Source organism: Cetorhinus maximus, chromosome 23 (assembly GCF_964194155.1).
Source record: "Cetorhinus maximus chromosome 23, sCetMax3.hap1.1, whole genome shotgun sequence".
Classification (NCBI taxonomy): domain Eukaryota; kingdom Metazoa; phylum Chordata; class Chondrichthyes; order Lamniformes; family Cetorhinidae; genus Cetorhinus; species Cetorhinus maximus.
In genome coordinates this window covers 48,370,270-48,384,327 of record NC_135901.1, presented here as the reverse complement: position 1 = coordinate 48,384,327, position 14,058 = coordinate 48,370,270, and the positions used below count along the sequence as shown (strand labels likewise).

The 14,058-nt window shown below is 44.0% G+C and overlaps 1 non-coding gene across 1 annotated transcript; it reads left to right on the top strand.

Moving 5' to 3' along the window:
- The first annotated feature begins 257 nt into the window (after positions 1–257).
- trnas-uga (transfer RNA serine (anticodon UGA)) lies at positions 258–339 on the top strand. The gene has a single exon. It is a non-coding gene; the product is annotated as a tRNA-Ser (tRNA).
- Positions 340–14,058: the final 13,719 nt, after the last annotated feature.

The window sequence follows — 14,058 nt, the reverse complement described above, 5'->3', positions numbered from 1 at the left end:
TGAAACGCGGGTTTTAGTCTCCTATGAAGCTTGGGTTCAAATCCCACTGCGATCGAAATTTCAATTAGTTTGTCTTTTTCGAAAATCCATTGGGATGCGCTCGGGGCAGCTGACGCCTGCGGTGCTTTATTTTGGTAGGAAGAACGAGGAGAGGCGATAAAAATTGCAGGGTGACCGGAAGTAAGTGGGGCCAAGTGCCAGCTTTTCCCACTGTAACCATTCTGCAATTTTAGCTCAAAAACATTCATGTTTCTGTAGTAGTCGTGGTCGAGTGGTGAAGGCGATGGGTTTGAAATCCATTGGGGTTTCCCCACGCAGTTTCGACTCCTGCCGACTGCGCTGCTTCCCTGTTTGTCCTTTTCTCTGTCTCGACAGCTAATTGCTGGTGAAATGAAATCAGAAGCTTCCAAATACTCCCGTGATTTGTATCTGCTTCACTTGCGCGCTCTTTCATTTCCGTTCATCTGAAAGCATTCACCAAATCGCCAGAAATGGAAGAAAACTGTTGGTGACATGGGTGTTTGTCTCTCTTTAGTCCTCTGTCCCTCTCGGTGTATATATCTGTCTGTGCCCCTCTGAGTGTGTCAGTGCGCTTCAGTTCACCGAGGGGTGAACACATTTTTACCATCGCAAAATTTGTTCACTTTTGTAATGTATCTTCGGGGTAAATGGTACAGGGAATAACAACAGGTTTAAATATTGCAAGTTATGATTGCCACTTCCTGTGTTTATATTTGAGTGCAGACTGCTTGTTGAGTCAGTGCCCGAATGTTACGCAGCGCAGGATGATAGAAAGTTTCACTGAGCAACATTTAAACAGACAGTGGGTTGCCCTTGTGTCCTTTTCTTGTAATCAGTATGTGGGAGAGCCAGGAAGAGAGATCCTGTTTTATCTATACACTGTCATTTGCAAACCCATCTCTTCCGGAAGCTTTGGGACTTCCATTCCCTATCTCCGATTTCCAGGGAAAGCTTGTGTTCATGAACTGAATGTGTCTTCATCGAGCAGCTAATTGACCTGGGAGCTGGATGGGCAGAGGGAGCTGGAGGAGAGGCAGTGACAGAAGCAGAAACAGATGCGACATGACAGTGTTTTGAATTGGATGTGTCTCAGTTACTTTCAGTGATGAATTTCTGCCGCGTGTTCCCTTGTCAGTTTCACAGGAGCCGCAGTGATGAGGTTGGTGGGTTTTGGAAATTGAAATTTACACAGGAGCAGCTGGTGGGACTATTTCACCTCACTGTCGATTTCGTGTTCCAGCTCACAGAAACCGTTGTCCTCATTGGCTGAACAATTGCCATTGAACAGGCCCTTCCTGATCCAAGTAAACGCACCATTTTGTAGGACAAAGTTATCCCTGCTGAAGCGGGTCTGAAGCGAGGAAATGGCAAAATTGGAGTGGACGAGCCATTCTGCAAGGCTTGTGGACAGTGTTCGGAACGAGGAGGTGAAGGAAAAAACACACACGGGCTGTGAAAGGTTGTTTGGCGGAGAACTGAGTAGAGGGATAGAGTGATGTGTACACAAACCTTCGAAGGTAGCAGGACAAGCTGATCTCTCTGCTTTCTTTAAAAATAGCTCATGTCGTCCTTGGCTTCACTAATGGAGACTTGGAGTTCAAAAGCAAACTGATGATGCTGAATCTTTGTAAACTATTTATTGAACCTCAGCTGAAATATTATGTTCACACTTTGGGAAAGATGTCAAGTCTTTGGAGAGGTTACGGGCAGTATTCACATGAACAGTGTCAGGGATAAGCTATTTCAATCATGTGGAGAGGCGGCAGAATCTGGTATTATTCTCACAGGATGGAGGAAACAGAAATGGGAATTTGGTCCAACCAGTCCGCTCCGGGGTTTATGATCCACTTCAGACTCCTCCAATTTTCCTTCATTTAAATCTACAATTGTAACTATCTATCCCCTTCTCCCTTAAATTGTTGCCTAGTTTCCACTTAAATGTATCTGTACAATTCACTTCAACCACTCCCTGTGGCATCGGGTTCCACATTCCCACCACTCTGGGTAAAGAAGCTATTCCACTATTTCACCTCACTGTTCACTTCATGTTCATGTCTAACACACTCGATGCTGTTATTGGCTGAACAAGTCTTCTGTGTTTGAACTAAACACGCTCCCACTCCTGGCCCTCCTCAGGGAATGTTGTTTTCTTGTAGCTGTGTGAACTGTCACAATGAACTGTTCCTGGAGTCTCTTTTCCCTGGGATCGACAAAACTCATCACTTCTCTTCCTCTCTCATTCTCACTCTTTCATTACCAGTTTGGGAGGGAGAACAAGGAGGGCAGTATAAATTGCAGGGTTATGGGGAAAGGTTGGGTTGTGGCAGTGACAGGGCGGGAAGAAGACCCTCTTTCTCTGCTGTAACTATTCTATGATTTCATATAAATAATACATGCTTAATGCTAAGGTCTGTAGTCGTGGCCGAGTGGTTAAGGCGATGGATTTGAAATCCATTGGAGTTACCCCGCGCAGGTCTAAATCCTGTCCACTACGTTTTCCATTATTTCTGATTTTAACCATTGATCTCAGAAACAGTAAATGAAATCGACGTTTTCACAACACCTGCAATAGCAACGTTTGACCAGTTGATGGCAGTGTAACCGTGATTGCTCACATCACATGAAGCAGGCGCTGTCTCAATTATTACTGCAGTTGACACTGTCTCTGTTCATATTAAATTAGACGCTGTCTCTGTTTCTATTACACTAGGGCATGCCTCTGATCATATTACATAAGGTCATGTCTCAGTTGTTTCTGTAATTGGTTCAGTCACAGTTGTTTATGTACTGGGCTAGGGCCATAATACAGTTGGCACTATCTCAGTCATGACTGCACTGAAGCAGGTCTCGGCTAAAGTTACAATAAGCCATGCCCCAGTTGGCACTGCACTAGAGTTTATCTCTGGTAATGGAAAACTCGAACATGTTTTTGTTTGAATTTCACAAGACTCTGTCTCAGCTGTTACTCCAGTATAATCTGCCTCGTGTCTATCAAACTGGACCCTATCTCAGTCAATGCTGCACAAATACATGCCTCAATTCATATCACACAATTTCCTGTTTCTGATTTTATTCTCCTATACCATTACTCTCTTATTGCTGGACTTGTCCATGTCTCTTATTAATCTCGTACCTTTGGCGGTATTTACTTCGCCAGACACTGTGTCAGTTTATATTACAAAGAGCCCTGAATTATGTGAAGCTCCACTAGACCATGTATCAGTTTTTTTACACTGGATCCGGTCTGTGTTATTCCTACACGAGGCTGGTTTGTAATGCGCATGATCCTGTCTCAATTATTACTGAACTTTGCACTGACTCACATATGTTCCACTAGATTGCGGCCCTGCTTATAACACACTAAATCATGTCTGCGCTTATATTCCGCTAGACCACATTTCAGAACAATTTACACTAGACTCTGTATCACCCTGTATCACATTCGAACTTGTCTGTCTTTTTAATTAAAATGATTCCTGTCTTTGCAGAGACTTTGTCTTTGTACCTCTGTCTCTGCTTCTATTTCATTCTCCCTGTCCCTGTTTTTACTCCACGAGATCACATCTGTCTCTCTTACATTGGCGGCAGTCTCCGCTATTACGACTTATACTCTCTCTAGGAAGCAATTACTCTGTGCCCTGTGCCTGTAATAACTACCCTAGTTCGCTTGATGTTGACCAAGGCCCTCTATCAGTAAATATTGCACTCGCTCCATCTCCGCTATTACAGCAGTAGAGCCTGTCTATGTTAATATAGCACTCGTCCCCGTCCCCGTCCCTGTTATTCCTGCATTAGGTCACGTCTTTATTTAAATAACATTAGATGCTGTCTCTATTATTACTGCACTAGTAATGTCTCTGCTTAAATTGCACTAGGCCCTGCCTCAGTAATTACCATACCAGGCTCCGTCTCTGTTGTTACTACACTATTCTATGTCTCTGTAAGGTGGACGTTGAGATACAAATAGGCCTCTGACATTGGATGAAAACTAGAGTTTTTGCATTGACTGTTTGTTCCACGCAGCTCCTGATATTCAGTTTCATTGCAGCTAACAGTATTACATATGAGACATCACCTGTTCCGTCTGTCTGTATGAAAAGAAATCATGCTGCAACATTCCACAAAGATAAAAGATTTATCTTCACTAGAATGTTTCATTTTGTTTTATTTTCTCTTATTCAAACTGCAACTACAGATCGTCTAATAACGTAAATATTTATTGATAATATATTCTGTTGTGTGGTCTTGTTTAGAAATTCATGTCATGCCAACCATTTCTTTGCTAAGACGGACACGTTTGTCACCACAATCACTGAATGTCTGTTACCTCTCTAACTGAGACAGCGTCTAACTCAATGAAACTTATTGCTCTCTCTCTCTCTACCCCCCCACCCCCCACCCCCTCGCCTCTCTCTTTCTCTCTCTCTGTGTCTCTGTCTCTGAGAAATTGCCCATTAATTTAAATCTGCGATTTTCTACTAATGCTTTTTTGAAAAAAAACTTAATAAAGAATAATTCCCCTATATTAACTGCAGTGATAACCTTCAGCCCATCTCCACCCTCAGGGAATGTGTTAAATCCAAAAGAGTTCCTGCATTTTAATTGCAGATAGTTGAATACTGCAACTATTTATTGATAACTATTCAGTTGTTCTCCATTCTTTACAAAGTGACTGACCACTTCGTTTCCAAGAACCGACTTTTCTGTTCCCAAAGATCATTTGGAAAATTATTATTTATTATTTCACGGAACGTGGGCGTCGTTGGTTAGTCCAATATTTTTATCCCCATCCCTAATTGCCCTTGAGATGGTGGTGCTGAGCTGCATTCTTGAACCGCTGCAGTCCATGTGGTGTAGGTACACCCACAGTGCTGTTAGGAAGGGAGTTCCAGGATTTTGACCCAGTGTCAGTGCAGGAACGGCGATACATTTCTAAGTCAGGATGGTGATTGACTTGGAGGGGAACTCCCAGGTGGTGGTGCTTCCATCTTTCTGCTTTCCTTGCCCTTCTAAATGGTAGTGGTCATGGGCTTGGATGGAGCTGTCGAAGGAGTTTTGATGAGTTCCTGCAGTGCATATAGTAGATGGAACACACTGATGCTGCTGTGCGTCGGTGGTGGAGGGAGTGTATGATGAAAGTGGTAGCTGAGGTGTCAACAAGTTGGCTGCTTTGTACTGGATGGTGTCGAGCTTCTAGTATGTTATTGGAACCGCGCTCACCCAAGCAAGTGGATAGTATTCCATCACACTCCTGACTTGAGCCTTGTAGGTGCTGGGCGAGTTTGGGGACTCAAGAGGTGAATTACTCTCCGCAGCATTCTCAGCCACTGATCTGCTCTTGTCGTCACAGTATTTACATTGCTGGTACAGTTCACTTTCTGCTCAATGGTAACACCCACAACGTTGATAGTCGGGGATTCAGTGATACTAATTCCTTTAAATGTCAAGGGGACGTGGTTGGATTTTCTCTTGTTGGAAGTGGTCACTACCGGGCGTTTGTGTGGCGCGAATGCTGCTTGATGCTTATCAGCCCAAGCCTCTATGTTGTCCAGGTCTTGCTGCTTTTGTGTTTCAGTATATGTGAAGTTATTAAATGGTGCTGAACATTATGTAATCATCAGCGAACATCCCCACCTTATGATGGGGGGAAGACATTAATGAGGCAGCTGAAGATGCTTGGGCCTAGGACACTATGCTGAGGCACTCAGGAATTAGAATCACATCGAGAATGACGAGCAGTTTATTGGAAAATGATCACCGCAGCATCTCACAGAAACTCCTGATATTTACCTCAAAAGTGTGATGATGTATGCAAGCGGCGGAAAAAATGATCCTGTACGTTTACCTGACATGATATTCACACACCTGAAATTATCCAATTTATTATTCCAATTGTTGGAAAGGATTGAAACTCTCGTTGTTCTCTTTCTACGGTTTTCAACTGTGAGCCTTGAACGTGACCATGTACCTGACGCCCCGGTCTAACTGTGACCTTGGAACTGCTATACCAGTTTAATAGTAAATTCGTACCTGATACTGTGGTGAAAAAAATCACCTTCTGTTACGTATGGCTAGTGTCATAGTTCAGATGATTTTCAATCCAATTTATAGTTTTAGGAATTAAAGATTTAGCTGTAGGCAGTGGGGATATCTGGTGGCAAAAACTGGTAAAAGCAGCCGTAAATTAAATGCAATTTAACCAACCTTGGAGTTTATTATTCTTAACAGTTTGGAGCCATCTTGACTTAAGAGGTTAACAGTTAGAAAGCCAAGATCATGATAATGCGGGCGCTTTTATTTAGCTAAGGAACAGGAGGTAGGACGTTTGAAGTTATTCCAGTAAATAAAAAGCTTTTTACGTGGTTTGCCAGGATTAAGGAAAGTTTTGGAGCTAACAGGTAGTTAAATTGCATTTCTACGTGCTAACAGACCTTGTGTATCACGTGAAGATCGGTGGAGCTCAGTTGAGATTTTAGAAAAGGTGGAGTGAAGGAAACATATTTGTCATCACAATTCGGTTCAAATTCTGGGCGTTTGCTTAAAGAATTAAAACTTTTGTCATCTGTAGTGAGTTGAATGTCTGATGTGGCCAAGCTAAGGGGTCAGAGAGGGGAAGATTTATAGATACAAACCTCCATATTCAGAGAAGATAACAGCGAGGGGAGCCCTGGTACGAGGCCGCTACGTTTACATTGCCAGAGACAGCAATGTTGAAAGGTGTGGGGGTCCTCCGCCAGTCCGTGGCCTCTCAATGTTGTTATGGGCTGCCTTCTCTTGAAAGCACAGAGGACCATTCATTAGTCCACACCCAACCTGCAGCGCTACTACAGCCTGGCCAACTCCAGCAGTGGGGCGCCTTGCAGTGCACATCCACATCATGGCCCGTGAGCCGCATGGCATCTCAGTCAAAGCAGCCAAGGCTCAGCTCCTTGGCCAGCGCCGGAGTGATTGACAGTTGGGACTCAGGTTCTGACACCCCTGAACTCCATGGGGAGGGCGGCTAGCTCAAAACAATTCAACACACTGACTCATATCAACACGGCAATCACCCTTTCTGAGTGCAGCAGGTCACTGAAACGCCTCTGGCACTGCACCCAGGTGTGCATTATGGCTGTTCACCGAGGCTGCCACTTCCTCCCAAGGCTTCTTTGTGAGGTTTGGAGGCGTCCTCCTCCCATCTCTTCGGACAAGGGTGTCCCTTCCGGCAGCCACCTCCTCCAGGAGGGCAGCGAGGCACTCCTCAGTAAAACGGGGGGCCGAGCGCCCAAACAACATGCCCTCCCGCCTGGCGTTTGCTGCCGCACTCGAGTCTATCTTTGCAACGGCAGACAGACGCCCTTCTCCAGCAGCCTTCCAGGGTTTGCCTGGGCCGTTTTCAAACTGGCTGCCGGATCGCCATTGGACCCGGCGGCCTAGAGGCTCCCGTCCCCGCTCGGCCCCTCCGACCTGTGACCAGCTGAGTTTCATGCGGGGCGGCCCTTAGTTGACCTGCCAGCGTGAAATAGCGTTCGGGCGCCGATCGCGGGCTGGCGGTCGCCTACCGAAGCGCTCCTGTCCACCTTGCCGTGCCCGCCCGATGAGGACAAAACTCCGCCCTTTGACCTAGTGGCCTCTGGTAAACCCCCCGTCTCTTTCATCATAAACTGCACTCTCTATAGGGTGATGGAGAATTGAGAGTTTGATTTGAGTCCATTTTACTTTGGGAATAGGTTCAGACTTCGTGACCTCCTGAGAAACCTATAAGTCCACACCTGGGCGGCGTAATTCGCCTGCCAAGTGTGCGGGAGGGAATTCACCTGCCCTCCAACCTGCTGAGGCTCTGGTGGCTCTATGCAGACTAAGAGATGCGGCTTAATTGGTCAATCGCCATTTAGATCCAAGTTCACTGACATGTCCCACCAACGAAGGCACAATGGCATTCAGGCACAGTAAGAGCAGGAAGAGATCTACTGCCCCTCCTCATTACTGTCTCATATATGCAACCACACCGGTGGGTAGCTGTCACCCGCTCCCAGTGCAGCAATGACTTCAATCTTTCATTTCACTTGGTGACTCATTGACACAGCGATACCAAGGAGTGGACCTTCAACAGTCTGGGCTGCGGCCAGGCGTTACCCTGCTTCTACTTTCTGCTTATGCACCAGAGTATTCACATTGTTAAGAGGTCAACTATCTGTTTGGCGTTATTGTGGAATTTCAAACAGCAAATACCTTCGCGGTAAGGAGATCATTCATCTGTTCCAGCTCCGAGATGGGCTGCGCATAGTTGCCCTTCACAATGAGACACGAACGTCATTGAGTCATGGGGGGAGGGCACTGGAAAATATAGATGTATTTTTTTCAGGATATCTCTTCGAGAGAAAAAAATGCCTGAGCTATAATTTACATTTTTATATGACTTTAGAAAAAGAGGATATAGAACGTTTTGAAAATTAACTCATGGGAATTTGAAGTCGTTCCTGTGCTGTAAATTCACTATTGTGTCACATAGTTTGAGCTATCTAAGTCTTAGAGCAATGTCGGACCTCAATTAGTTGATTATCGAAAATATTATAATAGCTTCCGGAAAGAACCTGAATTGGCATCAAATTTGCAAACACAAAAATAGTTTCAAGCCCCTGGAAGAGTAACGATTGGTCTTTGGCATTCAACTTATTCTGGGATTTCTCCAATTAACTCTATTTATTTTTGAGTGACATGAGTTGAAAGATCCTGCTCAGAGTCCGGAGATTTGCAAGCATTTAAAAATTATGTAAATTGAGGATTGCCCTCACCATCCATTGCTCTTTGTTCATACCTCTGTACTGGTATCTTCTGTTTAACTAAGTTAGCCAGCCATCCCATGTAGTTAATTGTGGACACAGATGTGACTGGTAACTCTGATCAGTCACTGGACCAAAGAGTAATAGATCGTCATTGAGCATGTGACCTTGATATACATGACCACATGGCGTATAAATGATCAACTTAACACTTTTGTGTGTTTGCTTTCTGAAATGTTAGGCATAAAAGCCTGTGTTTGGGGATCCTTATGGCCTTGGTAACTGCATGAATGTAAACGCACGTTAAGTGAATATGAACCTGAACTGTTTGAGGGAACAGCTGCAGCGCCACCACTAGCGACACACGGTGGTGCTGGTATCACGTGTGTATGAGCAATGTTTACTCCCCTCCTCCTCGCACCCTGACAGTGTTGTTGGGTTGTTCATTTTGATAGACTGTCCATTAATAAAATATGTCAGAATAGCAGCCAATGTTCTTGCAGTTTGTCCGCCTCTATTTCCACTTAAAACTACATAAAATATACACAGATACATATGTGTTGATGTGGAAATGCATGTGGCTGTGTGGGTATGTGCGTGTTTGCGTGTGTGCACGCGCGCCTATGTGTGTGTGTGTGTGTTTGTTTGTGTAGCCTCTTTGACAAGTGTCTGTGCGCATGCCTGCCTGTGTCAGTATAGCTCAGAGCTTCAACATTTTTTTTTGATTAAGAGTCTGTTTATCTCCGCCACACACTCCCCTGATGCCAGGTCATTTTAATCTGGCTTTTTCTATAAAAGGAGGTGGGAATGTGACACATAAGTTTTCGTTCAACGATGTGTGGTCTACCGTTAAACTATGTGTCATCAAACAGCAGCTGATAAGATTCACTGGAGGAGGAAGCATGATTGACGTTGTCTGAGAGGAACTGAGAGCTGTTAATTACCTTTGATCATTGATCCGTTGGTTTCTCTGACGATAAACTAAGAAACGGGCATCCAACGACCCCTCCAGCTTGCAGCAATTATAATCATTCAAAGGATTTAATTTATAATTGTATAACTTCCTTAACATGTCCTTGGACATTTAGAACATAAAAAATCAAACATCTTATTGATTGGAGAATGCTTAGAGGCCTTATTCTTTGTTCCAAATTTTTGTGAGTTTCATGCTGTATGAGTGAAATTTTAACAGAGCAGAAGTTGAAAATTCAAAAGACTTTTACATCTCCTGGATCTTCATCAAGCAGCGTGAATACATGGAAAGAGGGATTCCACGTTTATATGTCTTTCTTAAGATGTTATTTAGACAGATTCTGCATTTTCCTCTAACTCTATCAATAGATTACAAGAGCGACTATTCTTCAAAAATACGCCCTTGTCTGTTAAGCAACCTGGGACACTCTGAACTATTGAAGGACTTTATATAATTGCAGAAGTTGCTGTCTTTCAGTAACTATAAATAAATAATGAGATGGAATTGTGAAATGAATGTGCAGCTTCTTTCCTCTAACTGTCAGTTTCTCTGCCTGTTTCCCTTTCCCTTGTCTAGGACTCTCCTTCAATTTCTGTCTGTCTATGTGAGTCTGTCTCTATCCTTAACTCTTTTTTCTCTCATTTGCTCGCCTTGATCTCTCTGTGTGATGAATATTCTCACCCTCGCTCTGGTTAATTAGACCATTAATTAGGTTGTTTCTAGATCGATTATTGCTCTGACATGGAATTCATAGCTGTGCAATGGATTAGCTCCGATTCAATACAATGGTGACTAAACCATCCCTCACTTTTGATTCTGAGTTCAGTTCTCTGAGGAACAAAGTGCTTTTTTTGAGTTGCCATTTGGTATATATATCTCTCTGTCTGCCTTCAAATTAAATACGTACAATGAGAAAGGGAACAGCCAAAAATATGCAGGAGAACAATGTGCCTTTGTGTTTTTTTTTCTCAGTTCAAACTGGTTAATAACAAAGATAAATCAACAACGTTTGTGAAGCCGTTGCAAGAAGGTTGGATAAGGAGTGTAAGAAAGCTTTGCTGCAAATATATAAGACTTTGCTAACAACGCATCTGGAGTACTGTGCTCAGTTTTGATCTACCTAACTGGGACTGGGGCGCTCTGCCATAGATTGGTGCAACCAGGTTCACCAGTCTCATTACAGCACGGAGGCGGAGGGTGGGGGGGAGGGGGGGCGCTGGGTTGGCGGTGTGGGTGGGTGTCGGGGAGGGAGGCATTTGACCTGCACAGTCTTTGCCGGGCCTCTGGAGAGCAAACCAGTCAGATCAGCAATATCATCTTCATTTTCTTCGTCTTCTTCTTCTTCATCATGAGAAACGAGTCAGCCTTAACCAATCAGGGTCAAGCTGCCTGGCTTAAATTTCAAACAATTCTCGGCAGTTAACTGTCAGTCGCCATAGGTGGTGCATTATTCAGGGCAATGCCACTTGCCAACCAATCATCATTCTCCTCACATACAGTATAAATTCTGCTCCCCCCGTCCCTTGTGTTTTTATACTTGCGAGTTTCCTGATGAGTGCAGGGCGATAAGCTTAGACCTGTCTCTTTTTCAGAAATACTCAAGTTCTGTCCGACCAAAAGCCAAAGCGTATTCTTTCTGCATTGAATAACAATGACCTGTGTTGATTCTTATATGAGTGTCCATGACACCAATCTTATACTGGTGTCCATCACATAACGATGTTCATTGGTATCCATTAATGACATTGATCAGCGCTGGCTGTTGAATAAGAATATGCATTTACCGCCATCAAATAAAAATAGATATTGATTCCCACCAAGTAACAATGGACACTTGCGTCTGGTAAAGAACAGCATTTATTGGAGTCAATGAAATAATAACGATCAAGTCTATCTATCAAGTAACAATGGCCATTGATGTACATCAACATTGAGGCCGGGCTATAGATGTGAATTTGTATTTTTTAAATTTTGATTCGTTCACTTTGTTTGTCTGTCCCACCCCTGCCAGCATCGCACCTATCGGCTGCTGGAAGAAGTCAAAAAGAGTAAACTTACATTTGCCATTTGTGTGTTGTTTATAAATATCGGAGTCATACTCATGTGCAGCTAGACGCCGTAATAGGATGTAACAACTGTCTTGAATATTCACCGCATACTTCCGTTAAGTATGGAATTGTGACACAGAGTACAACATCAACATGCCGTCTGATCGTCAATGTGTCTCCTGGATTGGAATAGTATTCGTCAAAGTGTTCCTTTTCCTCATAACTGTTCAAGCAAGTAGACATTTCATGCGATTGTAAGGCTTTTTTTTCTTAACGGTATTGTTATTTTTCCTCCAATGTTTCTTCACTCCATTGGTGACGTCAGCTTCCTCAGCTTTGCTCACCGGTCAGTGAGTCTCCGTACGGTATCTAAATTAGCCACAAGCTGATCTGTCACAATCACAACTGTCCGGAGAAGAGCATCTTTTTTTTCCTGCGGAAACGGTAGCCTTGGCTGATGAACACACCCAGAAGAAAACTGCACCGATGATGGCCTGGGATCAGTTAACTGAGGGGCAAAATCTCAGGAACTCCCTGTTTTTTTTTGTTGTTTTTCACACTCGAAATGCAGTCAACCGTTCTAATGTCGGGGAAGATTGAATGTGAGCGTGTGTGTGTGCCCGGGTGTGCGTGAGCGTGTGCACGGGAAAGCCTGTTTCGTCCAGATGAAAAAAAAAATCTAAAAGTTGCATTGATAACATTCTGTTATTGTTTCCCAGAATACAGCCAACAGGATAGACTTTTCCAAATACACCCAGTTGTAGCACTGAGTGAAGGAGATACTGCGGTGTTGTCCTGTAACTACCCTGCGACATACACAGCCGCTTACCTATTCTGGTACGTACAGTACTCGGGAAACGGCCTTCAGTGTGTGCTGGTCAGACACACGGCTGGGAATGAAGAGAATGCACCAGGTTTTGCAAAGCGCTTTTCGGCCGTACAGGACAGGAGCAACACAAACATCCCTTTGAACATCACAGGCACCCAGCTCTCTGACTCAGCCGTGTATTACTGCGCGGCTATGAAGCACGACGTTACATTAACCCTTACCACTGGTACAAAAACTACCAGCTCCAGTTGTTGTGAATTATCTGAATTCCCCGCTTCAATCTGCCCTCGCACTTTTGGTATTCCTTTACGCATTTGTGGATCAGTGGTAGCAATGTGGCCTCAGGATCAGAAAATGTTATTTGAAGTCCCAGTCCGGAAATTGCGTATATAATGTAGCCTGGCGTTTCGGTGCCGAACTGTGGGACCTTTCGAATGTAGTGTTTGCTTCCTCCGTTGCACATAAAAATTGACATATTTCCAGCAGGTGTCCCAGTGCCCTGAATCAATACTTAAAGTCGGCAGAGCAGCACATTCTGCTTGAACATGGCGTCAATGGTGGAATGTGTTGTCAACATTGGGAAGTCCTGAGATCGCGAAATAAACACAATAAGATGAGGTGCAACGATGAAGAAACTACAACCATTTGCATGCATTTATTCGGACAGCAGGCACGTTTAATGCCAATGTGGCTCATCCCGACATTTGACACGGAACAAACGGTCTGCTGATTCAACATCAATATCTATTGCATAAAATGGCAAATTTGCCATTCATAAGTGTATATTTGGGTACTCCGCGGTTTACCAGTGTGCGCAGGAATAAACAGTGTTAAAGTCACACGCAGTGTGCTCAATAACAGAACAGTTGTGCTGTATCAGTTGTGAGGCTACAACATTCATATGTGACAGTGAAAACTTCACATTACACATTGAAGGATTGCAGTGTAAGGAATGGACGCAGGAATGCTGGAATGGAAGAAGGAAACAAGGAAGGGGAGAGGAAAGATGAAATTAAGAAGGTGGGTGGGATGGAAGGAAGGAGAATGAAGATCTGCCTAGTCTCTTGGTCAACATTTATCCTCAACCAATATAAGGGATGACTTGGTCAGGATCCCATTGCTATTTTTGGGAGCTTGCTGGGCAAACTTTCCTGACGTGCGCCCTGCATTTCTTTTATTCTTTCACAGGATGTCGGCGTCACTGACAAGGCCAGCATAAGCTGTCCATTCTTGATTGACCCTGAGCTGAGCGGCTAGTTGGGTTTTTCATCAGAGGGCAGTTAACAGTCAACCTGGAGTCATATGGAGGCCAGGCCAGGTCGACAGATTTCCTTCCCTGAAGGATATGTGTGAACCATATGAGTTTTTACGACACTCACTGATGATTCGCAGATACAATTCTTGAAACAAATTCTCAATTCAGGT